Consider the following 7,872-nt stretch of genomic DNA (forward strand, 5'->3'; position numbering starts at 1 on the left):
ATATTATATATTAACTTTGTAGTGTGTCTCAAGATTGAACTGAAGACAGAATTAATGTGAAATATGAAGATTTGAATTAAGCATTTGAAGAAGTGTTCAGAATTCAGAATTTTCAATTGATTGAAGAGAAAGATTCAGAGATATATATATACAAAGTAATTATTCATGAAAGTTATCAGATAAGAGTTATGAAATTAAAGTACTGATATATAATTGTTTTTACATGATTTTCTTCAAATTAGAAAGTTAGTATTACTAAAAATCATTATCTGATAGAGTAACTTATCAGCTCAGTAGTAATTTTCTGATTATTTTTCTTTTATTATCTGCATTCTGATGACTTCAGATGTCAGAAAATTTCTTCAGAGCTATAATCAGTTTATAATAAATGTTTCTGAATAGAGTTATAGTGATTGTAGCAGAGAGATAACTCTTCAGTAATCTGTAATACAATCTGTTGATAATTATTCTGTAGTTCATCTCAGTGTTTATATTGAGTTTTTCATAAATTTTGTAACCTGGAATCAGATATGAAGAATGAAGTAATTATTCATTATAATTAAAAGAGAGTATTCTATGTTAAATTATAAATAATATAGACTTTGTGATTCACAGTGATTTCTTAAAGAGTTTGTAGATCTTCAATAGAAGTAAAAGAAGTGAAAGAAGTGTATTTAGAAGATATAATAATAATTTAAGAAAGATAATAATTTATTTTCAATAACTGATCACTGATGTGTGTAAGAAGAATTAATATAAGAGAAAATAATCTTCTTTCTTAGCTTAGTTATAATTTTAGTACTAACTCAGATTGAATATTATTAATATATAAAAGTAAATAAATAATCTTGATTAATCTCTGTCATATTTCTTGAAATATATTAATATTATGAAAGAGAGTGTTATTAAATTGCATTATCAGATAATATCATTAAAAATATATTAATATTGTAAATATCAATGTTGAAAAAATATTGATACTTATACATTATGAGAGAAAAAGATCAAGGTATCAATTTAATTTGAGATTTGATATCATATCTGACTCTGATATTCTAGTGAGTGATGTTATAGATAAAGAGAATGAGTTTGATACTATTCAACTTATAAATATCTATAATGAAAAGTCATTGAAAGAAAACAACAATATCTGAATAATTGATAGAGGATTTTTGAATATAACTCTCTTAAAAAACTCTATAATTGCAGGAGACTTCAATGCACATCATCTCTGATGAAACTCAGTGTGCACAAGAGCAGTAAGAGCAGATAAACTGATTGAATGAACTTTTAAGCATTCAATAGATTTAGTTAACAAGTCTGATCAACAAACATTCTTTAGAAAAGGCATGAAATAGAAATCTATTATAGATCTAACTTTCATGTCACAAAATCTAATTGAAAAAAGACTTATAAACTGATTTATTGATTCAAATGAAACCTCAGGATCAGATCATGAGATCATTCAATTTGATATTGAACTGAGTGAAAAACAAAGAAGTGAAAATCCTCTTCTCTCTAATCAGTATAACTTTGAAAAAGCTGATTGAAAAGCAGTTGAAGAAAGAGTAAAACAGCTGAAATCTGAAAGACAGAGTGAGCTTTATTAAAATCAAAGTCAAGATATCTCAAATGAAATACTTAAGAATAGAGCAAAGCTGATTACATCTATTCTTCTAACAAGTATTGAAGAAAATATTTCAAAGAAAAAGTCTTCTGAGTATTTCAAACCTTGATGAAATGAGAATATCACTTCTAAAAGAAAGCAATTAGTCACTGCTAAGAGAGAGTGAAAGAATAACTTAATATCTGATGAAGAGTTCAAAGCTATTCAAAATGAATATTTTTCAGATATTAAAAAAGTCAAAACAGATTGCTGAAACAAATTTCTTGAAGAAGTATAAGAAAAAGAAGTTTTTAAAGCCTTCAACTATACTAAAACAAGAAGTGTAGCAAAGCTTCCAATCTTAGAATATGAATTTCAGAATGAATTGTATACAGCAAACTCTTTTAAGGAAAAATGTCAAGCTTTTATGAAAATTCTCTTTCAAAACTCATCACATTTAGAAGAGAAGAATATGTCATTTCATGAATATATTGATGAAAATAACTGGGAATGGCCTGAGCTTACAGGTGATGAACTAGAGTCAGCAATATTCTCAAGTTCAATTAAAACTGCTGCAGAGCCTGATTCAATTAATCATTTAATTATTTAAAACACATATTTCTACTTGAAGAATGAATATTTTGAGCTTTTTTTCAATCTCTTAAGAAATGATTATCATTCTGAATGCTGAAGAGAAGCTACTGAAGTAATTCTTGCAAAACCTAATAAAAAAGCTTCAGTTTTCAAGTTATATAGAGTAATATCTCTGTTGAACTGTTTAAAAAAAGTTTTAGAAAAGATAATAGCTACTAGATTATCTTTTATAAGCTCTATTAGTGATTCTCTTCTATTTAATGAATAAATAAGAGGTAGAAAACAATGTTCTGCAATTGACACTGTTCTCTCAGTTATTCATGATATTCAAGTAGCAAAGCATGAAGGCCTGATCTCAACTGCAGTTTTTATTAATATAAAAGATGCATTTAATCATGTTTCAAAGTCTAAGATGATTCAAACTTTGAAGATGTTAAAACTGTCACTTTCTCTAATAAAATGAGTTGATTGTTTCATGTCTAAAAGAATTATACAACTATTCTTTGATGGAAGAAAACAAGATAAAACTGAGATAAAAATAGAAGTATCATGTGGTTCGGAAGAACGTACGACCGTCGATAATAACGCGGCCCTTCCGAACTACTAGCGTACGCGTATGAGTGTAAAGGGGCCATAGCGGCTGCTAATTAAATTAGTGTATGATATTACAATATATAAGAAGCCGGCGTACACCTGTAATCATACACTGACTTAAGCAACCTTTGAATCACATCTGATAGCATGTCTAAAAATCAGTGAGAAGTGCAGGCTTCTTCAGAGTGTGATAATTCTGTCTATGAAGTGATTTATAGTTATCATGCCAGTATGGTTCTAGAATGTCTCAAAAGATAGTGTATGAAGAGTGATGAGTGAAAGAGCATCTGATTGATACTACTTCACTTGTTGAGAGAAAACTTCACACTCAGGTGAATGCCATGTATGCAAATAAATGAGATGTGAGAAAAGAGATGAGAGTAGTAAATCAGATTCAAAGAAAACTGCTCTTCACTTAAAGAAATAAAAGAAAGAAGTGATCATCACTGAAGTTGTACAATGATAACAGAAATCATATAATAATATAGTGATAGAATGATATAGTAATATAGTAATAGAATGATATAGTAATATAATAATACGGTAATATAGTGATATAATAATACAGTGATATAATGATAGATATCATATAATTAATGAGAAAATCACTGAAATGAATACTTTCTTTAGCTGATATGAACAACACTCTTCTCTGCTACCTGAACTGAAAGATATACAGAATCTCTCAGAGAGTTTACTTAAAGCAGTAAGAAAAGCAGCTGAAACTACTGAACTGAAATTGAAGCTCTGTATATGTACAAGAATTCTAAACAAGATTGAGGCCTTGCATACACAGTGACAGACTGAGACAGAAGTTAAATAATAATTAGCATTCACTGCAGATCAAGTATTCACTATAAAGAGCTTCACTGACACAATTGTCATTATTAATAAGAATAGAGAAAACCAGATCTTAGACCTGCAGTAGAAGATTGAATATTTACACAGATAGATAACTACACTGAATTTAAAGATTTTACTATAATTATTCACAATCTCTTCAGAAGTATATATATTATCAGAGACTGCTGCATAGAATGAGAATCTGAGTATGAGATATATCAAGCTAAGAAATCTGTCAGAGTTATCAAGCTTCAATGACAACTAAAAAAATAATGCTGCAATCAGCTGACTAAGTCAGATGTGATTATATTATCAGATTGAATATGAACTCACAGATAGATAGTTAATGAAATTTCAACAAGTCTTAAGATCTGCTACATTTCTATATAGAAAAGCAAAGTTATTATAAATAACTGATAAAAAGATAAATTTCATAAATCTGAAGTGATATTCATTCTCATGAATATGAAATGAGTTTTTCAAATAAATCTTGCACAACTTTGAGAAAGTGAATAAATAAGATAAGTATTATAAATGCTTCACTGAGTGTAGACAAGTAGATAATCTTATATTATACTTCACACACTTCAGCTTATACTATCTTGTGTTGAATGAAGAGCTTTTAATATCTTTCTGTTTACAGATCTTCATTCATAGTCTTATGTCTGAGTTAAGAGTAGAATGAAAATGCTTAATCTTATAATTAGACACAGTGAAAGAAGTATATAATATTCTTATTATACAGAAATAAGCAAGTCAATTGTAACAGAAAATACTGCAATTAAGTATATCTCAGTGAAGAATGAGTAATCAGACTTCTATAACATAAGCTATATAACTGAATACAATAAATCTAGATCTGAATGCTATTACTAAAGCACTGAATTCTCTGAAAAAGAGATTCTCTGAGTGAAAATCTTGATATTATGAGCATTGAGCTTGCTTCAACTGCAGATGCTAAAATCATGATATAAAAGATTACACTCAGCATACACAGTCAAGAGAAGTAAGAGAGTTAAAAAACTAGCAGAATCAGTGAGCTCAGAGACACTCACTGATATTCTATGAAAAGTCTTCAAAGTGAAAGAGATGCTTATGTTAGATGACTCTCTGAATTCTGTAAATATAAAGAAGAAGCAGGCTTCTGAATGAGATATAAGTAAGAATAATGAAGTAAACACTCATCTCAATACCTTGAGACCTGAAATATTAATGTATAGAGAGCACTTGAGTAAGAATTAAGAGATAGCTGTAAAAGTGTTAACAGACACAGAAGCTTCTATATAATATATTAGTAATTATATAATCTGAAGATTGAAAGAGATTCACTGAGTAAAGAATTCTCAATGCATAAGATTATCTGATAACTGATATTTGATATTATCTGTAAAAGTAAGAGTTTTCTTGCACTTCAGAGAATAATCTTACTATATTTAAGTGTGAGAGCTGCAGAACATGAAATATGACCTTATTCTTAAACTTGATTGATTTCAAAGGTTCAATTCACAGATTCAATAACATATATACTATATGCAGTTGACTGATAGAAAGAAAACAGTTCATATAATTCTATCAACTGATATAAGAAGAACCTTTCACATCTCTGATATAGAAGAGTTAAATCTGCTTATATATTAACAAGTAAAGAGAATAATTCACAAGACCTCATTTGAAAGCATTCTGTATATTATACAGAACTCAGAAGTGAAGAAAACTAAGATAAAAGATATATAAGAGAACAAGTGTATGAAGAAGCTTCTGAAGAAGTATAGAAAGATCTTCTGAACAGATCTTTCATCAGAATTGTCACTGAAATGAGAATTTGTATATAAGATTGACACAGAGAATGTAAAATCAATCAATCAGAATATGTACTCTCTGTCACAAATGTATCTTGAAGAACAGAAGTGTCAGATCACTGATCTTCTAGAATATGATCTTATACAACTCTCATCAAGTGTGTGAGGCTTTTCAGTTCTATTTGTGAAAAAGACAGATGAGAAGTGATAAATGTGTATCAATTATCAAGCACTTAACAAGCTTATAATCAAGAATGAATATTCACTGTCACAGATTCAATAACAGTTGAATACAGTCAGAAACATCTGATATCTATTGAAGATTAATCTTCTCTCAGAATACTGACAGATCTGTGTAAGTAAACTATCAGTTTCATAAACTATGTTTAATATGCAATGAGAGAAGTTTAAATTCCTGATAATACTATTTAGTCTGATAAATGTGCCTGTCATCTTTCAAATGATGATGAATACAATTCTTTATAAACAGAATGAAATCTCATGCCTTATATATCTTGATAATATTCTAGTCTTTTCAAACTTATATAATAAATATCTGAAGCATCTTGATGCTTACAACTCTGACAGAGTATAAGCTCTATACTAAATCAATCAAGTATGTGTTTGAAACAGAAGAGTTGAAGTTCATAGAACATGTAATAAGTGATGACTGTATACATCTCATCTCAGAGAAATTGAATGTTATAATGAATTAACTATGACTGAGAAATGTATATTATATACAACAGTTTCTTGAGTTGATCTCATACTACTGTAGATTTATCAAGAATTTCACATGAATATCTGCATCACTCTCAGATCTCTTAAGAGAAATGAATGCAAATCTGTGAAAGAAGAAGTTTTATTCAATTATCTGAAATGCTGTATATGAAGAGGCTTTTCTCACACTGAGAGAATGTATAATAATATTCTCAGTACTTATTCAATCAGATCATGATAAATCTTTCTACATTGAGATAGATATATCTGAATGAGTTATCAGAGATGCTCTTCTACAGATGAGTAAGAACAGCAAGCTGCACTCAGTGATATATAATGATAGAAAACTATCAAATGCTGAGCTCAATTACTCAGTGTATGAAAAGAAATTGCTAGTGATCAAGTATATGCTGATGTTATAAGATAGATATATTAATAACAGATATACAATAACAGTGATCACAGATCATGAAAGTCTTATCTATCTACAATTGATAATAAAACCTTTCAAATACTTAGTATATTGAATCTCAGAGTTTTAAGTGTATAATCTTCATATCAAATACTGAAAGAGATTGAATACTGTGATATCTGATGCAATCAGTTGCAGATCTGATTTCATGAGTGAGAGTTCTGTGAATTAGATATAAGAGATATTCATGTTAAATATACTGAGAGAATGTAAGAAATCAGAATGAGTGAACATTATAATCTCTCACTTGAAGAATGATAAGATATCAGATGATAAGTGTCTTGTAAAAGTAGTAGAAGAGATGCTTCTAAACTTCAAGCTGAGAAAATTGAAAAATGATGTTATGCTTTACTGTGATCTAGAATATGCAGAAGCTCTCTATCTAGAATCTTTATTTAAATATGACTTAATAACTTATATACACAAGGAATTCAGTCACTTAGAAAGCTCTGAACTCATGAGTGTACTCAAATCAAGAGTATACTAATCAAGCATGACTGAGAATATTCAGATATATACTCATGAGTGTTTGAATTATCAGGTTGTGAAAGAATCTAAGAAAGAGTTAGAATGTGAGAAAGTATAATATCAGATAAAGTGTATAATACAACTGTTTAAATAATGAGAGATGAATCTCATAGACATATTACTGCAGACACTAAATAGAAATTGATGAATAATCACTGCTATTGATTACACTACTGACTGATCAGTTATAAAAGCAGTTTCAGAGATAATAGAGAAGATAATGATAAAGTTTCTATATGATGAGATCTATGTTAACTATAAAATATCACATGAGATTCTAACTGATAACAGTGTGAATCTTGTAGAAGAAGTGATAAGGCATTTCATGAGTCAGTTATAGACAAGACATTGTAGAATAACATTATATCATCTGCAGACAAACAGAAAGATGAAACACTTGAATGAAATCTTGAGCAACATGCTGATGAAATATCTAGTGAGCAAGCCTATGAGACTATGAAATGAATATCTCAGGCAGGCACTACTGACCACGCGGATTCAACAGTATGCAGTCTCTAAGCATTCACCATTCTACCTGTTGTATGAATTGCATCCGCGCATCCCGGAGAATGCTTTGGAAAAGGTGGGGAAGAGAACAGCAGTTGCGGATGCAACAGTCGCGGACGCAACAGGCGCGGACACAACAGTCACAGATGCAGCAGGAATAGCAGTTGCAGACACAGCAGTCGCGGACGCGGAACCAAGATTGAAAGAGA

The sequence above is a fragment of the Blastomyces dermatitidis genome, assembly GCF_000003525.1.
Source record: "Blastomyces dermatitidis ER-3 genomic scaffold supercont1.4, whole genome shotgun sequence".
NCBI classification, from domain to species: Eukaryota; Fungi; Ascomycota; class Eurotiomycetes; order Onygenales; family Ajellomycetaceae; genus Blastomyces; species Blastomyces dermatitidis.